This window comes from Ovis aries, chromosome 2 (assembly GCF_016772045.2).
Source record: "Ovis aries strain OAR_USU_Benz2616 breed Rambouillet chromosome 2, ARS-UI_Ramb_v3.0, whole genome shotgun sequence".
NCBI classification, from domain to species: Eukaryota; Metazoa; Chordata; class Mammalia; order Artiodactyla; family Bovidae; genus Ovis; species Ovis aries.
In genome coordinates this window covers 153,858,709-153,875,599 of record NC_056055.1, presented here as the reverse complement: position 1 = coordinate 153,875,599, position 16,891 = coordinate 153,858,709, and the positions used below count along the sequence as shown (strand labels likewise).

Genomic DNA, 16,891 nt, shown 5'->3' with positions numbered 1-16,891 from the left:
CCTGGAAGAAATTAACTCATAGGGGATTAATATATATGATCTCATTTCCTCCTAATATCAAGAATTAAAATTTTCAAATAATAAAAATTATTTGAATATTTTTCCAAAGGTCTTTTATAAATCTCATTCCTGATTCCTCATCTCCATCTCTTTCTCACAACACTGTATCTTTGGAAATGTGAATATGAATTAATCTAAATTGATTGAATAGAGTTCCAGCTAAACAAAACAATTTTTATATAAATATGTACAAACCAGAAAGTAAATCAAGCAATAGACCTTTGTTTGTAAAAATTTATATTATTTGAGCTTAGAATTATTTCTAAATGTATGTGCAGTTTTGGAGCAAAATAATGTGTATTTTTCTCTTATTGAAGATGAAAGAAATTCAATGATATTAGAAATTATTTAATGAAATAAAGTGTTTAGTCCAGAGTTTTAAAAACAAAGAAGGATGCAATAACACATTACAAGGACTCCTAATGAGAGCATAGGGTTTTTTCCTGATGGATTAATATGAGGGTTACAGACAGAAAGTTTTCAGTTCATCATAAGGAAAAATTTTACAAAGCTGGCACAGGATGGCTTCAAACACATTAATTGTGACATGGTGTTTAAAATTTTATTATGAGATTAAACATCCAGAAATGGACAAAACAATTAGAAACTGAAACTCCACTCCAACAGGGCATTTTGGAAGTATAAGGGTAGAATAAGTCTACTAAACCATAGCCAGGCTCTCACTACTTCTCAGGATTCTTTTTACATTTTGTTTGTATGTGTGTGATTTCATTATTTTTCTCAGTTGCAACTCTGAAATAATCTCTACCTTATTTAAAAGAACAGCCCACTTTTGCAAATTGCCTTGGCTACTATTTCATGAGAAGATGGAGTTTATCTGCTGTGAATACCACCTTCTACTTCAGAACCTCAACTTTTATCCCTTGCTTTCACTTTCTGTCTTTACTCAAGAAAGTCATGTTTTTTCATTTGAATGTGCTTGTCCTTCACTTTTCTAGAGCCTTTCAATCCAGGCATAATTTCTCTGCCATAGAAAATGTTTTCCCTTTTCATTTTCAAGACAACGTCTTATCTTTGGTTTTACCTTTGTTATCAAATATTTATAATGTCCTCTATATCTCTAGTGCTTATCTCGCCATTCACCAGCGTTTACTCTCTTGAAGTGGGGATTGCTTCTCACCACTGTGCCACAGCCACTCATGAAGTTTAGAAGACTACTTAGCCATAAATTTCTAAGTAAAACAGAATCTTGCTTTATTATCTACCACTTCCTGCAAGCATGCTCTCTTCCTAACTTTCTAATTTTATTAATAGCACCAGCATTGTCCCCAACACTCAGAATTGTCTTGGATTCCTCCTTCTCCCTTACTCCTTCTTCCTTGACCAGGTTCCATGATCAATCTATGTCCAAGACCAGTAGATCCCACATCCTTTCATCGTGAGATGAGGTTATTGTCTTAGGGAAAGCACAGAAAGTCTGAGAGAGAAACTTCAAGAGGTAACTAAGGAATAAAATTGAAAACTGTCAAGAGACATTGAGACTTTACTAAAATTAGAAGGAACTAGAGATTACAGATGCAGTCCTTTGTGCTCCCAGAGAAGGAAATGGCACCCCACTCTTGTATTCTTGCCTGGAAAATCCCATGGATGGAGGAGCCTAGTAGGCTGCAGTCCATGGGGTTGCTAGGAGTCGGACATGACTGAGCGACTTCACTTTCACGCAATAGAGAAGGAAATGACAACCCAGTCCAGTGTTCTTGCCTGGAGAATCCCAGGGATGGGGGAGCCTGGTGGGCTGCTGTCTATGGGGTCACACAGAGTCAGACACGACTGAAGTGACTTAGCAGCAGCAGCAGCAGCCTTTGTGTTCCAATGAAAGTTCAGGCCTATTAAACTTAGAGGATATTTTGATCAGTAAGTCTGGTATGCTTTGCTCTGCATAATAAAGGCTTTTTAAGAAAAGGGAAGAATGGACTCTAAAATGAAGGACTTTTAAGCTTGTATATGTGAGAGCTTTCTTATTCTTCTACTAAATGCTCTGTGGTGACCTAAGTGGGAAGGAAATCGTAAAAAGAGGGAATACATGTATATGTATAACTGATTAACTTTGTTATACAGCAGAAACTAACGCAATGTTATAAAGCAACTATATTCCAGTAAAAAGTCATATTAAGAAATAAATATGACCCTCTCTCTACGGGTGGGTACCTACTATATTGTATGCATGTGTGCATATTAAGTCACTTAAGTCACGTCTGACTTTTTGTGACCTTATGGACTGTGGTCTGCCAGGCTCCTCTGTCCATGGGATTCTCCAGGCAAGAATATTGGAGTGGGTTTCCAATCCCTCCTCCAGGATATCTTCCCAACTCAGGGATTGAACACCTGTCTCCCGAGGCTCCTACACTGCAGGTGGATTCTTTACCACTGAGCCACTGAGGAAGTTCACTGTAATGTATACTTTTTAATGAAAAAGCAAAATATATGGAACTGAATTTGAACTTTCAACTTTGGTTGGAGGAGTTTGAGTTAGATGATGTGAATACTATGCTGATCAAGTAGGTTGCATGATATTAGAAAGGCTGAATAATTAAGGCAATAGAGCAATTTATTTTAATTCCATTTTGTTTTTATTTAAAAAATCAATTAAACTTCTAGAATATAAGGAGAATCAAAGTTTTAGGTAAAACAATGTACTAATATGTCCTGCCAACCTCCTCCTGATTGTGCACAGTATAGAAAAACATTTCTTTAAACATTCTAAAATTTCAAACTATTTTGAGCATTAAGGAGCTTTGTTTAGCTCATCATTAGTCAGATCACCTATTTTTTTTCTGATGTTATTATTTCAACAATTTTAGCTTCCATTAGAATTTAATTAAATTCAAAGTTAATTTGGCAATAAGTATTTAGAGAAAGGAAATAAATTGAAATTGTTGGTAATGTATATGTTTTATTTGTTTCTCTCATTTTTTCAATTATGTTAGTTTCTGGAAATATGTCTTCCCAGGATTTTACTCTTGCAGACTATCCAAAGGAGGAGTGAAACATTTTTACACAGAATTGAGTAATATGGAATAACAAGTAGCTAAAACATAGCATTTCCCAATATGATTGTTACAGAGTTAGTGCTTTATCTAATTCATGTTTGAGATATGCTTCATACATTTTCTGCATAAGATGAAGATATTGCTTTAAATTAGAAATATTTGCATCCAATATAAACATGAAGCATGCTTCAAGAGGATACCATTCTCTTAAATATATTTTTTATTTTTTTGCATATTTTTATTGATTTTAGTTTCTAAATTAAAATTTATTTGCAAGAGAAACAAAAAGATCAAACCATAGCTTTTTAAAGAATATAAAAATTGAATAAAAATAATTTAATTGGCTATGGTTTCTCCTCACTGACATACAGAATTTGATAGAATCAGGAAACAGATAGAGCCTAAGAGTTGAAACAGCTCTTTAAAAAGAAGTTACTAACATCCTACTCACTAAAGGTTTGTTTATGGAGTAAGGCTGAAGGGAGGTAGATGTATAAACTGGGTATTTAATTTATTCTAAAATTGATTTGCATAATTTGGGAATAGGAAGGTATGGATTTTCTTAGGTACAAGGATTGTCATCTAAATTTCTCAAGATCTCTAGTTCCTATTATTGTCTAATTAATTAGAAACAAAGTAAAGAATGCACTGGAAATTGTTCAGCACAAATGTTGTCAGAGGCATAATATCATTTAGAAGTTAAGATTGTTCTCAGGGTATTTCTAGCTGATGACATTGCCTCAATCTGAAGTTAAATTTCTTCATTTTTCTCTTCTTTCCCATTCTAAGTGAGCTCTCGCAGAACTGTCAAGGTTGTTTTCCTGAAAGAGAAAAAACAATGGAGACCAAAAAAAAAAAAAGAGGAAAAGAAATCAGGACAGAGGTTGTCACTTGGCTGCTCAGACCTACAAGGTGTTTCAAGCCCAATTTCAGTTCTTATTTCATCAGCTATCTCTGTGTTCCATTTTCCTATGATTCAGCCACACTGGCAAGACTTCTCTTTTCAGGAGATACATGGCCTCTCACACCCTAATTCTGTCTCTTTTCTTATGCTTTTCATTCATCTCAAAATGCTTCCACCTCTCTTTTTATCTCATTTAACTAAGATCTTGGTCAAATACAACTTATTTCATGAGGCTTTTTCTGACAGCCCAGATAGAATTTGTTGTCCTTTCCAATGTATCTTTATTGTATCTATAAGTTCCTTCCAAACAGAGATCATATCATGGTTGACAATACTAAATGCTTTCTGGGTTTAATTGAACTGAAGTTCAGCTTGATCTAGAGTAAAATTTTCTCCACGAAGGATTTTCTGATTGTCTGTTAAAAATGACCTCCTTCCTTAGGTGCTGGAGTTTTCAGTCTCTAATGCCACTGACTTTATTCTTATAGTTAAATGTAAAAATGTTGCTCCTTATATACATCATACAATTCTTGGTGGAAAGATTGTTTTCCAACATGTACTCTAGAGTTAATTGCACATAAGTATTCAAACATTCTTGCCTGGTAAATCCCATGGATAGAGAAGCCTGGTAGGCTGCAGTCCATGGGGTCACTAAGAGCCAGACATGACTGAGCGGCTTCACTTTCATGCAATGGAGAAGGAAACAGCAACCCACTCCAGTGTTCTTGCCTGGAGAATCCCAGGGACGGGGGAGCCTGGTCGGCTGCCGTCTCTGGGGTCGCACAGAGTTGGACATGACTGAAGCAACAGCAGCATTTAGCAGCAGCAGCGGCATTCAAACATTTATTTAATATATCTTATGTTTTTCAGAAATCTTCAAAAATGTATGCATCAATATTAAAAAATCTTATCTTCAAATCCATGTGATCAAATTAAGCATCAAATTTGCAACACTACATAATATTTATAGGATATGAAACATCAAAAAATATAACAAAAGTTTGAGAGTGGATTAATTTAGATATCACTATAAAAATGTTTTCTTTTCAATTTTTCTTGAATGTGAATTTTTGAAGTATGCAGTACTTCATAATTAAAAATATAAACATTTTTGAAAACCAGATATATGGTCTTTACAACAGGATTGCTGTCAGGTCATCTGAGTGTCATAAAACCTCTCCCCTAAACTTAGCATAGTAACGATATGATTAGAGACCCCAAAATGACTAATTATGATCAAGAAAGAAAAATTTTACCCACCTATGACAATTTAAATGGTCTTCCCTCTCAATGTAATGCTATTCTCATTATTAAAGAATTATGTCTTTTCTGAATACTTTTGAGGGAAAAAATAATGAGCCGATTCTGTTTTACTCAACAGAAATAGTACAATGTGTTATTGTAATCTGACTTGTATCCTACTTGTAAAGCCCTGGAAATTATTATTTTAAATTATGATGTTAGATTAGATTTTCTTCAGTTTAGTATATGGTGAATGTAACATCATTGCTAAATGCAAATTAGATATTGCACAGTTTTTCCATAAAGTTGTTCTTGAAAGCCAAGCATTTTATATATTATAGTCAAGCGCATGTTATTATTAAGAAACAAATTATAATGAAGCTTAATTTAGTATATAGACAAGATACTGTAGCCTTATAATAGGTGACAGTACAGTAGGTTATGTATACAGCAAATCTGCCACATTCATGTATCAAAAGTATTAAATATGCACCACACTTTAAAAATTTCCACTTGCTCCTATTACTTCATGTCAAAGTTACACTTGAAGGTTATCATATGTTCCAAACACTGACCAATGTTTTGTTGCCAAATAAAGCCTGGAATTCATCCAGTGACACTCCAGGGAGATGCACAGAAGGTAAATTCCTCCTCTTAACAGTAAAGGTAAAGAGTTCCTATTTAATTCATCACCAACTAACATTAATTGTTAATTGCTATTTTCTGTGTGACTATCTTGTTCTTCAACTGTATTTCAAATGGAATAAGAGAATAGGCATACCTTGCTGTTTTTCTTAACCCAAAGTGGATTTGGTATCAACACAAGTCTAGCTGTACAAGATAGGGAATTAATTTAATTTCCTTGCAGATAAGTTTTTTTCTCTTGAAAAAGAAATAGCTTGCACTACTAGATAATCTATAAAAAGTCTTCAAAACAAAAAATTCTATGTAAATTGATCTAACAATTGTTAAGAAAAATAACTGCGATCTGATTAATTACACAAACAATAGAATCACTATTTAACATCATAGTATGCATAAATTCTCAAAACCACACTTATAGTTGGTGAGGATAAATCAAGTAGCTGCCATCCTATCATCCTGAAGCATCTGGCCCAGCCTAACGCATCCCACCTTTGTACAAATTGTGGGCAGAAAGTATTTGGAAGAAGAGGAAAGTGAAAACACAGCAATTAGAAATACAAGTAGCAAAACAGCCTACAAATATTAAACAAAACTCCTCAAAGATATGTTTCTTATTGTTTCTAATCATTGTGTTCATTAAATAAAGTGCTATTTACAAAAGAAAAAAGAAAAGAGCAGGGACACCAAAGGGTTTGTTGCATGCAGAATAAATCGGCTCAAAAGCAATTCATTATTAATGCCTGAATATTCTTGCTAAACAGTTCTGATTATTTCACAAGAAAGAGGTCAAGGTAGTGGAGAAAGGGATTTAATCAAATAAACTCTCAATCTCTCTCCAAATAGCATTTTCATCCAGCTGCATGTAAATTCATCAGATGACTAGCCTCCAAAAGCACAGGCAAGGTTAATCTGCTATGACTGTTAAAACTTCTATGATATGCCTATTGAATAAAGATTTTAAATGGGATGAACTGTGCAAGTTACCCCAAAATAGATTTTTTTTTTGCTTTTAATATACATGAAATTTCCACTGTTAAAAATAAACAAATAAATTACATTTCTTTCATCTACATTAGAGGCTTAAATCTTCCATTTACATAATTAATTTCTTAGAAAGAGCTCTTAATGATGTTGTGTAGCTTTCATTTATTAGTATTTTTAGGACTTTCCACCCTCAGGTTCCAGAAACTCAAAGTAGTTCTACACTGGTTGAAACTAGCTTAAAAACCTTAAAACCTATGAAATCACATAAAAAAAATAAGTTTATAATAATTTTCACAATATTTTAAAAATCATGCTTATTTACTTATATTCAAGATTATAAAATTCATCATATTTTCATCAAAAGGCAAACTTGCTGGCAAAAAGTACCAGTGTGTTGATGACTTTTTAGTTAAAAGATAAATGTAGTTTCAATTTCTAATTTTCAAAATGTAAAAATATATGACGATAATATCAGTAAAAGTATATTAATGTCATTTTCATAGACAGGTAAATGCATATAAAGGTATAATAACTGCACAATTATTACTGATATATTAATTGATATATATTAACTGATATATATACAGACACAATTTTACTGATATATTTTTGTCTGCTTCATTCTACATGAAACTTTATAACTGTGTATAAATATATGATAAAAATTAAAATAAAAAATATGGCAAGATATTCAATATATTTTACTTTCAGAGTGAAGGACCCTGATTTATTTTCTGAAAAACTATAGAATTATGCTATATAAATGTTTCTATAATTTTTCAAAAATATAAAAGCATAAATAATCTTTGACAAAAATATGTGATATACCTTCAGTAATAGATAATTGAAATTGTAGCAATTTGGTTTTCAAATAAAGCCAATGTCAAGATTGTGAACCTATATAAAGATTTTTAAGCCATCTATGATCTCTTCATTATTTGAATGCTCATTTTGTTTTATAAATTTTTTAATTTATAATTTCAAAATCCATACAAAAGCATATTATACTATGGTAATATTTAATTCAGCCTATTGCTATTTCAATAATCCTTATATTGCTTTTTGTTTCTTGCTGAATTTGTACAACTTCTCTTATATTATATATTTTATTTCTATATTTAAGAAATCATACTGCAGTTAATAAATCCTCTACAAAGAAATCAAAGTGTTTTTCTGCTGGCATTCTTTGCCCTCTTAGCTCCCAGCACCTTCCTTGAGTCTTAGACACCATTTTACATGAGGACAATTTCTAAAAAGCGAAATATAACTGTCTAATTAAGGACTGTGTGATTGGCTAGTTCGCGGTCTCTGTGACAGTTGTGACAAATACACATATTGGCACAGCCCTAACCTCACTTCACAGTTTGCAACACAAAGATGGTATTTTCAGAAATGTGGAGAACACTCTGATACAAAGCTTCACCTTGTCTAGTGCTATTCCATTTAATTTTTTATTAACTGCCTGAACATATGCCATTCTAGAAGAGGGTAATAGTTACAAAATGTCAGCAGAAACATTTAAACTGCTAAAATGTAAATGATTTTATAAATTTGTAATGAAAGGTAATTGTCATGTGGGAAAAGTAACAGAAAAACAGATATGTGTAAATGCAAAACTGGTACAAAATACATCTTCTGGGTTGAAGGAAGGAAGACCTAAGTATATTTTAATGAGTACTGTAAGTAGTATTTAAATAAAATTAGATTCATAAGCAGAAAATGTGAATTCTATTCTATTTTATTTTCTAACATTAGGAAAGTTCATAATAATGACAAGAACTCATAGAACTTTAATGTGCTAAATTCAATAAACAGTAAAACATTAAGATGCTTCACCTCATTTAAAAAAAAAACAAATAAATCAAAGTAGGATAATATAAATAAAAAGGGTCCTTGATATCAGCACGATAGCTCTAAAAGCACAATATTCAAACATGATTAGCTTGTTTCTTTACTTTCCACTACAGTGAAAAACTATTTAGTGATTAATCCCTTCAGCAACATGATGCTCGGTCAGTACTTTCAGATATGTCAAGAAGAAGACTCCGGCAAGGAATTGAGTATTTCCTCAGCCACCACGCAGAGCAACCACCTTCCAGTTAGGTTTGCGGGCAACCATCTTTAAATGCTTGAGCTGTTCTGCATGGCCATGACAAGATTTGCAATTCTCTACGTTTATTTACACACCATCACCCCAACTAGACATCACATGGAAGTGGCATGGTCACAGCTGACCTCAGGGTAGTCCCTGTCTCTGCTGATCCAATTTCATCGTGCTCTACAATTGAACTGCAGTCATACTATAGAGGATGTATGCACAGGACCCCATGCCACAGTAAAATTAGCAGAAGCTTGTCAGGGGGCATTTTCCTGTTTTACAGTGACAGACCCTGGACAAATAGGTCTGCTTTCCAGAAATCCATAGAGGTCTGGCTCTCTTGAAATGTATATGAGCCCAGCATATTCGTGTCATAGTGCTCTTTATGGTAAGCTTGTTATGTGATAGTTTGAGAACAATGTTAAGCCTTTGCTGTGCTTTTTTGGTTTCCTCTTCACAGTTCTCAGGGCATTTAAATTGCCTATGAAGAGACTTCTTATTTTTGATTTGTAGAAAAACAGCTTCTGTTTAGTAGTAGTAACTGAGAAAAAAATTATTCTTCCTTCAGAAAAAAGATGTAGCATGGATCTATTCTATTTTTAAAGAAAATGTTCAGAAAGATTTTTTTTCAGTTTGATAAATCAATCTTCAAAAGTCTCTTTCTTGAACCCTCATCTTACCTGTAAGAATTAGCTATACCACAAGTAAAATCTAAAAAGACAGACATTTAAAATATACATGCAAATACATTTAAATGATGATGATGATGATTATTATTATTATTTGGTTTCAGATGAAATGTTAAAAGAGTAATGTCATAAATAGATACATTTTACTATTTTGGGGCAGGGTATTTTAATACAAAATATGTTTTGTAATCCAGCCTAAAGTAATTTTATTATATATTCTGTACAGTTCTTATATCAAACATTCTCAGAAACCCCAGGATCATTTTATATTCACTGGAAGACAGAAAGAAATCCAAAACCTAGTTAAATAAATTGTTCATTTATTCCTTCCCTTTTATGCACCAAGATCTACATGTGGTCATTAATTATAAAGAGACTATTATAGCACCATATTTTCATTCAATACGATGTCCTGGTATATATCAAAGAAGTCCCATAATTAAAACAGAAGGGCCACAATGACAATTAAAATTACAATCTATATGGGGAAAGAAAGTACAGTTCTGCAATTTTTCACCCTGTCACTGTCAGCAGCATGGAGTATTCTGGTCACGTCTCTTGTGAGGCAGCCTAAATTCTTCTTCACCAATGCAACCTCAAAAGCATTATCAGCACCTAAGCAAAAGCCTATGCAAGTATAATTTAATACGAAGCCACAGTTTGCAAGTAATAGCGTATAAAGTGATATTTAAGTGGTGTTTTAAGAACACTTCTGATGGCTACAGCCGCTTTTCCCTGGTAAATGCGTTTTCCTTTGAGTAGTGATTATGAGTCCTAGGTGAAGAGGTCCTGTGTGCAGGTCTGTCTGTAAGCCTTACTTCCAGCTGCCAATCTTTACTTCACAGTGAAGAAAAAGCCACATAGCACCTTGTTCTTACTCTTGTATGCTGTCATCCCCTGAGCCTGATAACACAAAATCATTTCCACATAACACTTCCCTGCTTCTGCCTCTTAAACCTTGAGACCTACACATTGTGCATGCACTTGCACCCTTGGTAACCAGCTCCCTGGAAGCCCCTTCCTCTGAACCATCAGTCTTCTAGGGGACTATTTTGAACACTCATCTTGGTAAATATCTGCATTAATGGAGTACAAAGCTTTTTGGTAGCAATATGTATTTGCTACAATTTATTGTCTATAAAAGTCACGAACAGTGAATTATGACTCTTAAAATTGTGTTTTTCTTTATAATAACTTTAAACTGAGCACTCATATATGAAGCATGCAATGGAGATTGAGAAGGTTTTGTATAATAAAACTGTGACATGGTCATTTTTCCCAGTTTTGCATTACAGAGACACACTCATGCATGGTGCTTTTTAAATTCTTATTATGTGTGAGGTCAGGGGGTCGAATGTCAGAAAGTACTGTTAATTTCACGGGGTTAGGGGAAAGTAAATTCAGAGGGAATACAGATCACTTAGCACAGAAAACCAGCTCCTCTGAAGTTTGGTTTTACATTTGTTAACCATATCCTTCAGCTGACGAACCATTGAGACCACAGTGACATTCTGGTCCCAGATATAATGGCTTGACATGCTGCAGTGAAAGTGTGATTCCGTCGCCCTGCTCCCCGTGCCAGCCTCAGCCTTCCTCTGAATCAATGAAGCACTAAAACTCCACACAACTGGAACTGAACAAAGCATGTTGCCATTTTGGCTGTGATGTTTAAATTATAGAGAAAGCAGTCAGGATGTCTTAAAGTTCAATCTGACAAGAAATGTAAAATATATTTCTGTCTTCATTCTCTGGGAAGGTAGCTTCTACACTGCACTGTATCACTACCCAGAGTCCTTTTAAAGTGGTTTGTAATAGAACATCAAAGACCAAATTCTTGCATTTCAGATTTTTGTTTTTGTAATCAAAAAGATGTCTTTGCACTAGCCAAAGTTTCGAGGAGAAAAGAATAACCTAGATAATATTGTTTTATTCATTTGGCAGTGGAAGGATATAGTCCCTTTATTTTACTATTTGTTCTGAGAGACAAAATTAACATGCTCGCAGGAATATATAAAACAGAGGTTATATAACTCACCACCAATGACGAGGTAAATCAATGGCCCACTTTATGTTAGGAGAGATAAGTAATTATCGAAATATGTTTTAGTGTGAGGATTAGATATTGCACTCTGAAAAAAAAAATGCCTCCAATTTTATTTAACTAGAGTTCATTGAGCGGTATAGACAGATACTGATAGGTTTGGATGGGTAGTTTTGTTTTTATTAGCTTCTGTTTTTGTTTTTTTAAATAATATTTTTCAGACTCAAAACTCAAACTGGGCTCAGCTGCCCCCTTATAATTAAATTTTAATGACTCAGGCTGAGTGTTTGTGTTTTGGCAGCATGTTTAACAGTGTTAGCATTTAAATGGTTACAACTAGACTTAGAAGGGAGCAAACCCATCGCAAGTTGTTGGTGAAGTTTCTGCAAAGAAGCTCTGATTTACTGGGATGCTGTGGGATTTAGTGGGACAGCTAGCCACAGGTCATCCGGTTGTAGCAAATCATTGAAAAATAAATTAGAATAAAATTCTACATACTCTAAATTCCATAGTAGCCTAAGGGACAATGCTTTTCGGTTTTAACACTTTTTCACTGGAAGTAACAGTTTTACATGTTCTTGTGTGCCAAAGTGTCTATTGGTAAATAAAATCAGTATGTGGTTCTGCTCATAAAATCACCCTTTCTCCAAAAATGGCAGGAAAAATCCAAGCTATCCATTTTAATCAGTTCATTTTTTTAAAAAGAATTACTATGAACTTTGTAGTGGTATATTTCACAGGCTTCCTTTTTATAATTAAAATCTTTTTTTCCTCTCAAATCCTCTTTTCAGCAAGCAGCCTGTTGCCTGAAGTTTTAATCCTTCATTACTAGTTAAAACAAAATCACCAATTAGGCACATGAACACGTCTGTATTAATCTCATTAAGGTGATGGCACCAAATAAATTGGAACTATTTTTGTGCTTTTACTGTGTTCCTATGGCTTTATCAGGCCCTGTGGTCATATACAAAGACCTCGAATCTTAGTCATTTAGAGTCATTCGGTTGTGGACTGAATGTGGCATTACCATCTATGGCTGAAAATTGCTTTCAGCTTTTAAACTGCACTGACTAGTCTGTAGTTAATCTTAGATCATTCACTTGCAAAATTAAATGAGCCAGAACGATGGTCTTTTTTTTTTTTTATAAAATAATACATCACAAAACACTTATTTGCCCTGCCCAAAAGAGAGATCAAATTCATTTAAAATCCCATAAACCAGAGTTGTGAATTTTTAATTTTATTTAGTAGCAGAGAAATAGAGGGTAAGCTATCTTTCTACAGCACATCATTGCTATAAATTTACATATGGAACATGGTTTGATGCTTAACCAACCTTTAATCCACCTTTGATGTATACTTCTACTTCAACGTGGTCATGTGACCCCCTTATTAATGCAAATGTAAAAAAGACTGTTTTGGATCTTTGATGTAATTAGCCATAAACCATGTTAAAAAAAAAGAGAGAGAGAGAGAGAGAGCCTACTTGAGTCACTGGAGTTGCATATAAAGTTCACAGTTATCACAGAAGAATAACCTTTAAGAAACTAAGTTTAAAATTTCTACTTCATTCTTATATTCTCTGCCCAGGTAACTACTGAAGATCATTTAACTATACCAGTGATAGTCAACTAAGATCTGATTGCTAAATAATTCATTTTGTAGGAGTAAAATACTTTCATATTCTTAGGATTTTTATCCTGCTTCTTGTAAAAGTAAAATCATATTGAAAGAAAAATGCTAACTGAAGCAAGGGGAACTGCAATACTTCTTATCCTGATTAGCATATGTTACAATCACTTCAAACACACTGTCTTTTAAATGAATGTGCATTTTCTTATAGTTGGTGCCCTCTCATACCCCACAATGCGGGTCAAATGTCTATGTTTTGTTCTTGGCAGCCACTAATTTTAGCGTCCAAAAAAACTTGAGCCATGGTGAATGAGGTGAAGATCACCTTGTAATGCCAGATGGAGGGAGAAAGTTTGGATATTTGAGGGGCTGACCCAGTGAGTACTCTGGTGGGTGACTGAATGCTAAGGTTAGATATTGGAAAATAAGGTTCATGCTACTCTGTCACTGGGCTGGTGCAGGCTGCCTGCTTGACAGAGAAGGTGGTATGTGGTCTGGACCTCAAGAAAAAGGAAGTCAGCCACCCAGATCAAAATTACCCTGTCTTCCATCCAAAAAATGATTCTGACATCAGCTTAGCGAGACGGGAAGAAATGATTTTTTTTAAGTTAAGATTGTACTTTATTCTAGAATAGTCAAGGGAAATTCATGGATCGATTGCAATATTGTGGAAGGAATTTCCTGAATTAAAAATGCAATTGCCAAAACCGCATTGGTGAAAGCTCTTCACGTTTACTATATGTTGCAAGTGTACATAATTCAAGTTGTACAAATCTAGGAGTTAATCATTATTTTTAAAAATACAGTGTTATAAAAATAAGAACAGTAAAATAAAATGTATTTCTATTGACTGTTCCCTGTACTTTAAACAAAAGCAAAATTGACTAAAATTAAAAGAAGCCATTTATTGGTTATGTGATTATTTTGCCAGCTATGGACATATCTTTTCATCTAATTTGTAATAATTTAGGAAAAAATATTTTTGTGATGAAAACATCATACTTGTTTTTATTGAGACTGCCCGTCCTGTCCTAAAAACTTTTTTGATACTCCGTGACCTGATTCTAAATGTAACTGCATTCCTTAAATTTTATTGTATTGGTACTTTAAAATAGATAATGGGTTTATACTTATCAATAAATTTTAATGATTTAAAGGACTTAAATCTACTCAAGGTTTGTCTCTTTTCTGAAAATATACATGAAGCAAAAGATATATATATGTATTATCTATATATGTATACTATCTAAACACCAAGTGACCATTCTAAATACTGCATAGTTTTAGTTTTTCCATCTCAAGAAAAATATATGCATATTGTTGTTTATTCTGTAAAATATTCCTTTTTTTTAATAGCCTGAACCAAATAATTTCTCATTTTTACAGGCTTCACTTCACTTTTCTCACAGTGAATAAATTGCAACTTATTTCCATGAAATTCACAGATGACACAGATCTTTATTTTGCATAAAGGCATAAAGAAGTGTCTAATATCTTCAATATTCATCTGCTAAGTGGACATTTGCATTGGGTTAGAACGGAAAAAGAGCCCCAACCCTCCCGCAGTGACAGCTGTACAAAGGGATGACATCTGACAGCTGTGACAGTGCTGAAGGGAAACTCAGATGACTCGCAGCATCCATGATCCAATTACAGCACACATCCCTCTGACAGACCCAGCAGCTTGACTCCAGCGTTTGGAAGGACAGTATTGATCTCTTGTCAGGAACCAGTTGCCTGCCTGCAATTGTGCGCTGCTGAACTTTGAAAAGCTATAGTACCCTCTTAAATGATAGGGGCAGTCAGGTTATAGTATTCAGGTACAAAGAGAGGTGCAAAGGGTATCTGCTAAATGCTCTAAACTTGAACAAATCATAACAATATGACAGTCCAATCATACTCAAGGAGCCCAGCTGATCTAGCTAGCTACTGTCTGTGCTAATGGAAAGACAGCTCTTTGTGTTTAGTGGGATGATCTTACTTGATGAAAAGGCCACTGCAATTAGTGCATGCTGGTTGGCTGTGCTGGGTGACAGCAGCATGGATGGTATAATGGCAGCTGCCAATAACCCTAACTTCAAGAAAACAGACAATTAGTCCTTTGATCCTAACACTGTTAGTCCCTCTACTCCAGACCTCTGCTCCGCTCTTACTGTAAACCTCGCAAGGGCAATGTGGTACAACCTCACCAAACAGAACAACTTGGTCAAGGGGTCAATTACTTTTCTCCTCTTGATTTCTGTTCCTGCTTTCCTTTGGAGAGAGAGAGAGAGAGGGAGAGAGGCTTATGCAAAACATAACAAACATAAATATTCCCTTTCAACTATAGTTTAAAGAAGCTAATATATGAACATAAACGTTTTAAAATGCAAAAATTTAAAATTTGTTTTTAAAATGTGGTAAAAAATAAGATGCTAAACTTCAAAAACAGAGCTTTCTAATGGCAAATGATCTCATCTTTTAAGACCATGAGGACTGAAACTTAAGAAATTAGTATAAAAAAATACAAGAATATAAGGTATAGCCTAGGGAATATTGCCAATATTTTATAATAACTTTATATGGATTATAATCTATAAAAATATTAAATCACTCTCTTGTATATCTGAAACTAATATAATAATACGTCAACTACACTTCAATAAAAAGGAAATTACCAAAATACTAAAATAATTAAAAATTATCTCAAGTTCATCACTTTAGAATTGGATAAAGATAGATGAAATATTCTGAAGTCTCAGAGTATACACACAATTTATAATACAGATTATTTTAGTGCTTTTCATCAAGTGCAAGTCCAGAATAAGTAAAGCACTTATGCAGTAGTAATACAAGTTAAATTAAATACTAGAGCATGTATACACTTGCTCACATACACACACAAATCATACCAGTATAGATAAATATAATTAGAAAAATTAAGTTTAGTGTTCAATTCAGCAGCACATATGACAAAATTGGACCTATACAAAGAAGATTAGCATGGCCCCTGTGCAAGGATGACTCCAAAATTTGGGAAGTATTCCATATTTTTAATGAATATTCATTTTATACCTCAAATTTAGACAGTTTCTAACTTTGGAAGGATTTTTCTTTTCTGTAATTTTGGAAGTATTATTTATTCTATGTAGGTAGGTACTGGAAATCAAAATGCATAGATATGTTCCATTCAAATTTCATTTAAAAAGCAGAGACATTACTTTGCCAACAAAGATCCATCTAGTCAAGACTATGGTTTTTCCAGTAGTCATATATGGATGTGAGAGTTGGATTATAATGAAAACTGAGCACAGAAGAATTGATTCTTTTGAACTGTGGTGTTGGAGAAGACTCCTGTGAGTCCCTTGGACAGCAAGGAGATCCAACCAGTCCATCCTAAAGGAAATCAGTCCTGAATATTCGTTGGAAGGACTGATGCCGAAGCTGAAACTCCAATACTTTAGCCATCTGATTCAAAGAACTGACTCATTTGAAAAGACCCTGATGCTGGGAAAGATTGAGGGCAGGAGAAGGGGATGACAGAGGGATAGATGGTTGGATGGCATCACCGAGGGACATGAGTTTGAGCAAGCTCTGGGAGTTGGT

At 34.0% G+C, this 16,891-nt stretch overlaps 1 non-coding gene across 1 annotated transcript; it reads left to right on the top strand.

The window, feature by feature from the left end:
- The first annotated feature begins 16,233 nt into the window (after positions 1 to 16,233).
- LOC114113298 (U6 spliceosomal RNA) lies at positions 16,234 to 16,340 on the top strand. Its single transcript, XR_003588361.1, has one exon. It is a non-coding gene; the product is annotated as a U6 spliceosomal RNA (small nuclear RNA).
- Positions 16,341 to 16,891: the final 551 nt, after the last annotated feature.